Source organism: Propithecus coquereli, unplaced genomic scaffold (genome assembly GCF_000956105.1).
Source record: "Propithecus coquereli isolate 6110/MARCELLA unplaced genomic scaffold, Pcoq_1.0 Scaffold79, whole genome shotgun sequence".
NCBI lineage: Eukaryota > Metazoa > Chordata > Mammalia > Primates > Indriidae > Propithecus > Propithecus coquereli.
In genome coordinates this window covers 5,277,288-5,284,580 of record NW_012154062.1, presented here as the reverse complement: position 1 = coordinate 5,284,580, position 7,293 = coordinate 5,277,288, and positions in this window count along the sequence as shown.

The window sequence follows — 7,293 nt, the reverse complement described above, 5'->3', positions numbered from 1 at the left end:
CTCTAAGAGAACTGGAGAAGTGCAGATGGAAGTCTAGAGCCACTACCTTCTGCCCCTCAGAATCGCCAAACTCAGTGCTGGCAGTGACGTGGGGACCGTACTTACGGAGTGCTTATGGTGGTGTAAACTGCAGCGAGCGTTCCACAAAGCAGGCCAGCAGCACTTTAAAGTTAGCTGCCTGTCCGTGTGCCCTCTGATTCAGAGAGCCGTTCGTCCATAATTCCCCAGAGAAATTTCTACTTGGGTCCATAAATGGACTTACAGAAGGATGCCCTGGGCAGCGTTTTGGGGTTAGTGTGGTGTTGCAGGCAAGCAAGGTCTAAGACAAGTAAGTGGCAGATGTGTGCCGTGGAATCCCGTGTGGCCATTAGAAACAGAGAACTAGAGGTATGAACCGCAGAATGCGTGGGCGGCTCTTAAAAATAGTGTTCACCACTTAAAGCAAGACAGGGGATTTGTAGCATAATGCCATTGTGTAAATGTAGGGCACACAACACTGTCTTATATGAGGATGTTGTATTTCACTCAAACACACTCAAATGGATGTTATGGGGGACACAGATTGGTTATAAAAGGAGGACAAAAGATAAATCTGATCTCCTTGTTTTAGGGTGAGCAAGTGCACCCATTTGCACAGGTCTCTCCTATTTCGGTCCAGAAAACCTACATCCCAGGGGGCCCCTCGGTTCCAGGCCACCTGTTACCCTACCCAGTCTGTTTTCAGCATGGCAGCCTCGTAAAGCCTGATCCAGACCCTGAGGTTGTTTGGCAAAAACCTTCCGGTCAGCTCTGTATAGACTGGAAGAGCTTAGGTCTTTATAGTGTCCTGCAGGGCTCTACATGGCGTGCCTGCCCACTCCACACCTCTGACCACACTCCTTGTTTCTCGCTGGCCTCAGGACCCTCAGTGTCCGGCTTTCCCTTGGAGGCCCACCTGGCCACCTGTTTACACTTTGCCCCCCTTTCATCCTTCTTCGTTCTCCCCACAGCGCTTACCACCTTGGATCCAGCACACTCTGCTCTCCCTGCTGGAACATGATCCACAGGGCAGGGGCTTTGTGTGTCTGTTTCCGTGTCGTTTCCCCAGGCACAGATTCCGAAACACAGTAGACACTCAATGTTTGTGGAGTGAACGACCAAGGCAGGGTCCTTGCAGGGAGGGGTCCTGAGTAGGACTAGGGGCCGGGGGAAGGGGCAGCAAACGTGGCCCAAACGCCTTGCTTTATTGGAGGGAAAGAAGGTACTTCCTGTGCAGAATCATCATAGCAGAAAAATAGTTTATCACATGCCAGAAGCTGTTCTAAGCTCTTAGCTCACAAAGATAACGCCATGAGGAGGTGCTTTTATTATTCCCACTTTACAGGTGGAGAAAGGTGTGGAGAGGTGACGTAACATGACCAGGGCTTCACAGCTGTAAGTGGTGGGGCTGGGGTTTGAAGTCAGGCAGCCTGGCTCCAGTCCCTACTCTAGAGGTAGGCTGTCCCGTGTGATGGCCACTGGCCACGTGACCTGTGGCCAGTCCAAATCGAGATGGGCTGTAAGCATAAAATATACATCAGATTTCAAAGACTTAGTATGAAAAGGAAATGTAAAACATCTCAATTTGTTTACAATGGTTACATGACATGTAGTATTTTGGATGTATTGGGTTAAATGAAATATTAATGTCACCTGTTTCTTTTTACTTTTTTAATGTGAACACTAGAAAATTTTAAACTGCCTGTGTGGTTCACAATGTTTGTATTAGACTGAGCTGCTCTCGGTTCTTCTCCAAGTGTGGTCCTTGGAGCAGCAGTGTCAACAACACCGAAGCCTGACAGAAGTGCTGAGTCTCAGGTCCCTCCCAGGCCTCCTGAGTCAAATTCTTCATTTTACAAGCTCCTGGGTCATTCATAATGCACGTTAACACTACAGAAGGGTTACTCTACACCAGGAGTCAGCAAACTTTTTCTCTAAGGGGCCAGGCAGTATATATTTTGGCTTTGCAGGCCATGTGACTTCTGTCTGCAACTCACTTCACTGATTTTGTAGCATGAAATGCGTCAGAATATGGAAATGAATATGGATTCTGCCTATGGGCAGCAGTTTGCTGGCCCCTGCTCTAGACTCTGCACTGTGCTGGCCTAGTAATTAGGGAAGGTATCATGCTCTGCCCTTCATTTCCTTCCAGACCCCTCTTCCACGTTCCAGACCCTTCTTTCCATGTCCTACCAGATGTTACTTAGGTATGTCAGAGGATCCCGAAACTCACGTCCAAATAGGAGCCCTTCCTCCCCCATACCTCCCCTCTCTCTACACCACCTGGTAACAAGACAGAAACCCGGAAGCCATTCTAGATTATTTCTCTCTTATCACCCCTCGCTCTCCATCTATTCAGTCACCGATCAAGGGTTGCATCCACCACCTCACTCTCTCTGAAGCCTCTCTCTTCCTCTCCTTCCCCAAATTAATACCCTTTCTGCCTTGCACTATTGTTCAATGGCGCTATATCGTACTGTTACAGTAGTGTCTATGAATAGCATCTTGTACTATTACTTCTACTTCAGTAGCCGCCTAACTGATCTCTCAGACACTGTCCATGCAGCCCTTTCTAATCTGCCACCAGAGTGAACTTTTTTTTTTTTTTTTTTTTTTTTTTTTTGAGACAGAGTCTCACTCTGTTGCCCGGGTTAGAGTGCCGTGGCTTCAGCCTAGCTCACAGCAACCTCAAACTTCTGGGCTCAAGCGATCCTCCTGCCTCAGCCTCCCGAGTAGCTGGGACTACAGGCATGTGCCACCATGCCTGGCTAATTTTTTATATATATATTTTTAGTTGTCCAGATTATTTCTTTCTATTTTTAGTAGAGACGGGGTCTCACTCTTGCTCAGGCTGGTCTCGAACGCCTGACCTTGAGCGATCCACCTGCTCCCAGAGTGCCTCCCAGAGTGCTAGATTACAGGCGTGAGCCACCACGCCCAGCTGAGAGTGAACTTTCTAAAAGGCATTTGGCTAAAGTCCCTCCTGGGACTGCAGGGAAAACCCTTTATACCAGCCCCTTATGGTCTGGTCATCTCCCTGCTTCGACAGACAGACACAGACAGACACACACACACACACACACACACACACACACACACACACACACCCTCACCTTTGTCCAGGTGTACCCAATTATTGGGGGTTCCTGCATGTGCTGTGCTTTTCCAGGTGTATTCAAGCTGTTACTTTGGCTTTGAGTGTTTTTCCTGCGTGGTCCACTCAGAAAGCTACTCAGCCTTTAATATTTAGCTCAAGTGTTACCTGCTCTTGGGACGTATATTCGTTTCCCAGGGCCGTCGTAACAAAGGACCACAAACTAGGTGGCTTAAAACTACAGAAATTTGTCCTCTCACAGTTGTGAAGGCTAGAAGTCTGAAATCAAGGTGTCAGCAGGGCCACGCACCCTGTGAGACTGTAGAATCCTCCTAGTGTCCTGCGGTGGCCATTGACCCTTGACACTCCATGGCTTGTGGATGCATCACTTCCATCTCTGCCCCTGTACTCACGTGGCATTTTCCTCTTCTTATAAGGACTACCTGTCATACTGGATTGGGATCCATCCTCAACTCATCTTAACTTGATTACATTTGCAAAGACCCTGTGTCCAAACATGGTCACATTCAGAAGTACCGGAGTTGGCACCTGAATCGGAAGTCTTGCGTGGCTGAGTTCAGACCCTTCTCTCTGCCCCCTGGCATCTTTTCACAATACTGTCATTGGAAGGATCTGTTTACAGGATTGTTACCCTGCCCTCTGTCCCACCTGCAAGACCGTGAGCTCTTTAAGCACAGGGAGCATGGGTCCTCTTTATTCCGGTGTCCCCATGGCCCTGCATCCTACATTATTTGTAGTTAAGTGTCTGATGAAAGGAGCTTAGCGCTCAGAAGGCCCCTACCAGACCTTCCTCTGTCACTTGAAATGTGGCCTCCGACAAGCCATTTTACTTTCCTGGACTTCAGTTTCCTCCCCTATAAAATGTGAATAAAAACTGCCGTCCTGTGTTCCTCACAGAGGGGTTGAGGGCTTCAAATAAACTGATGTGTGTGATGAATGCTCTTCAGAGCTACAAACGGCCGTCAGTGCGTGTAGGGGTGGTGTATTCTTTCTTTTCCAGCCTGGGTTTTATTTTCCAGCCCATGTTCCCTGACTCTGAGGCTCACCCACAGCCTCAGTCCTGGACACTGTCTGGACACTTCTCCTCAGAGTCTGGCCAGGGCCCAACCAGCGGCCCCAGCCTGGCTGGAGGGCAGCCTGCCGCCTGCCACAGAGAGACATGTCGCCACCTGGTGGCCCCTCCCCGCCTCCCTGCCTCCCCGAGATTGTTCACTGCCCATGCATCCTTTGCACTGTAGTCACAAGCTAGAAGTGCTCATTTTATAGCTGGAAGTCCAGATGTGTTGGGTGAGCTGTACAAAGTGATAGAAACTATAAATGTGAAGCTTTCTGCCACCTCTCACTTCAATTCACCTGTTTGCAGGTAGCTGCAGGGAGGTGGTAATACGACCAGTCATTCCTCTGGGTAATCCCTGTGCCTGTCCCGCCGGGCTCCACCTCTGGTCAGTTTCAAAATACCCATGAGAAAATAAACTCAACAACTAGACAAACCACCATGGCCAACGGCCCTGGGCTTTGTTCTAGGTTTTGATTCGTAGACTCTTAGTATGTTTAAACTAGAAGGGACCTTAGATCTGTCCAACCTCCTTGGTTCCTCCACCTGATGAGAAAATGGAAGTGCAGGGTCACAAGAAGGATGCCATGTTACCCAAGGAATGCATGACCTGGATGAATCACTCTAGGTGCCCGCAGCAGTGCCAGGCAGGGTGCCCTTTTGGCCTGTCCTTCGCATCTTCCCATTCCCCTTCCTCTGGGCCACAGGGTGGGCATAGGTTGAGTCTGGCCAATCAGAGAATCCCATTTCTTGGCCACAATGGCTAACTCAGGGACAGAGCTGCAACTCAAGCTGGGCCAATTCTAGTCATCCCTGGAATTGACGAGGATGCTGGGGAGAAAGGTGCTCTTTCAGTTGGATTTGCTGAGCTGGGGTCATGTTAGGTTGGAACTTCCAGGAGCTATCTTCCCTAGACTCATGCAGAAGTCTCTTGCTGGAAGAGAAACGAAGCCAACCCAGGGGAAGCAGAGCTGATAAGGTATTCTGCATCAGCAGCGCCCCCGGGGCTGTGCAGCGGGCAGCCCTGCCTGGCCATGTCATTTGAGTCCCTAGATCCATCCATGCTTCAAGTCAGTCCACCCTGGGCCTCCGCCATTTCATGAGCCAGAATGCTCTCTTGCACCAGAGATAGCTCAAGTTGGTGAGCTTGTGATTTCCACTTTCAATTGAAAGAACACTGATGACTACAGAGGCCCCCCCTCACACCCCTCCTGCAATGCAATTCTGACACCGATTCCCTAGAGTTAGGCCACACTTTGCAGGTGAAGGGCACAGTGTCCCCTCCCAACCCCATGACTGCCGTCACTTTAGACACCAGCTGCAAGCTCAGGGTTTCCCAGGCCACCAGAAGAGTGACATGATCCAACAGCTATTTTAAAAAATTAGCTGTAGTCCTGAAAAGTGACCATTGGGGCTGAGGGAGAAGCAACAGGATCAGTTGGGCTGTTTCAATCAGCCGGGTGAGAGAGGACGAGCCAGGAGGTGAGGAGTGGTGAGATTCTGGAGATCCTATGAAGGCAGAGCCAACAGGATGTGGAGCGGATCTGAGGGGTTAGAAGTCAAGGAATCAAGCAGCAGGAAGGATGCCTTCACCTTCCCCCACGAGGGAGAGTGCAGTGAGGCAGATAGGGGCAGATGATCTGGCATGTAGTTTCAGACATAACACAAGGACAAGGTTAAGCCTCGAGTTGGATACAGGAGTCTGAAGGCTTTTGGAGAGGCCCAGGCTGGAGATATACATTTGGGAATTGGCAGCATTTAGAAAGTATTTAAAGCCGAGAGCCAGAATGAGATCACCCAGCCCTGAGCCCTGGTGCCCCAGACATTAAGAGGTCAGGGAGAGAAAAAGCAAGGAATTCATTACCATTAAAAAAAAAAAAGAGTAGAGTGTTTACCTTCAGGGCAGGGAGGCAATTTTGGGAAGGAGAATGTGGTTGTGAGGGTGTTTCTGGCATGCCTGTAATATTCTAGTTCTTGAACTGGTTGGTAATGATGTGGGTATTTGATATTAGTCCGTGATGCTCATATTTATGTTTTATTTGCTTTTTGTGTATGTAGGTTATATTTCCTAATTTTGAAAGGGGGGCAACTAGGAGAATGAGACTGAATGCCCAGAATCTATTTATGTTGGGCCACAGGAAGCTGCATTGTAATTGCTTTATTTTTATATTAATATTTTTTTAACTACAGCTCAGGGCCTTTCAGGGGTTCTTTAAGGGGAAATGATCCCAATTCCCAACATGGAACATGCATGGAAGAGCGGGACCGTGTTCAAAGACCGATGCTGCACTGGATCGAGGATCCCTTGCTGGTCTCCTAGCAACAGAGGGAGGAGTAGTGGGGGACAAGCCCTTGACTAGACTCGGTGCCAACTGCTGATTTTTCCTCTCTTAACAATCGTACGTCATAACGAAGGAGCCGTTTCCCCTCTTTATAACATTGACATTTAATTCATTTTGGCATTCTTATAACAGCTCTGTGAGATTTGTGGGGGAGAGAAAATGATTTTTCAATCTACAGAAAAGAAAACCAGGATTCAGAGAAAATAGAGCAATGCCATGTCCATAGCTAGGGGGAAACTTTGTTATCTAAATCAACTCCTTGTTTCCTCAGGGGAAACCCTGGGACTGGAATCCAAGTTGCCTAATATCCCTGGAGCTCTTCCCAGGGAGGACACCATCCGTCCAGCCCATCAGTCTGGAGGAAGTGGCTCTGGCTGCTCCTGACACGTGGCCATCTCCAGAGAAGGAGAATAAAAAGGCAAATAAGATCTTAGTTTTATTACAAAAATAGTTTGACCCAGTGGACCCCCTGAACGGGTCTTGGTGACTCCCAGTGGTCCTGGACCACCCTTTGAGATCGCCTGTTAGCACAGAGCAGGGAGGCGAGGTAAGCTGTAGAGGGTGGTGGGCAGAGAAGCAAAGTCCCTAGGGCTACAATATTGTCCACAGCCGGCTGTGGCTGGGAGGTTGGGAAGGGAGCATCACTCGTGTGTCTGTGTCAGCTCAGCTGTGTAGCAAAACACTCCAGACTGCATGGCTAAAACAACAGACATTTATTTCTCACGGTTCTGGAGGCTGGGAAGTAAGACCAAGGTCAAGGTGCT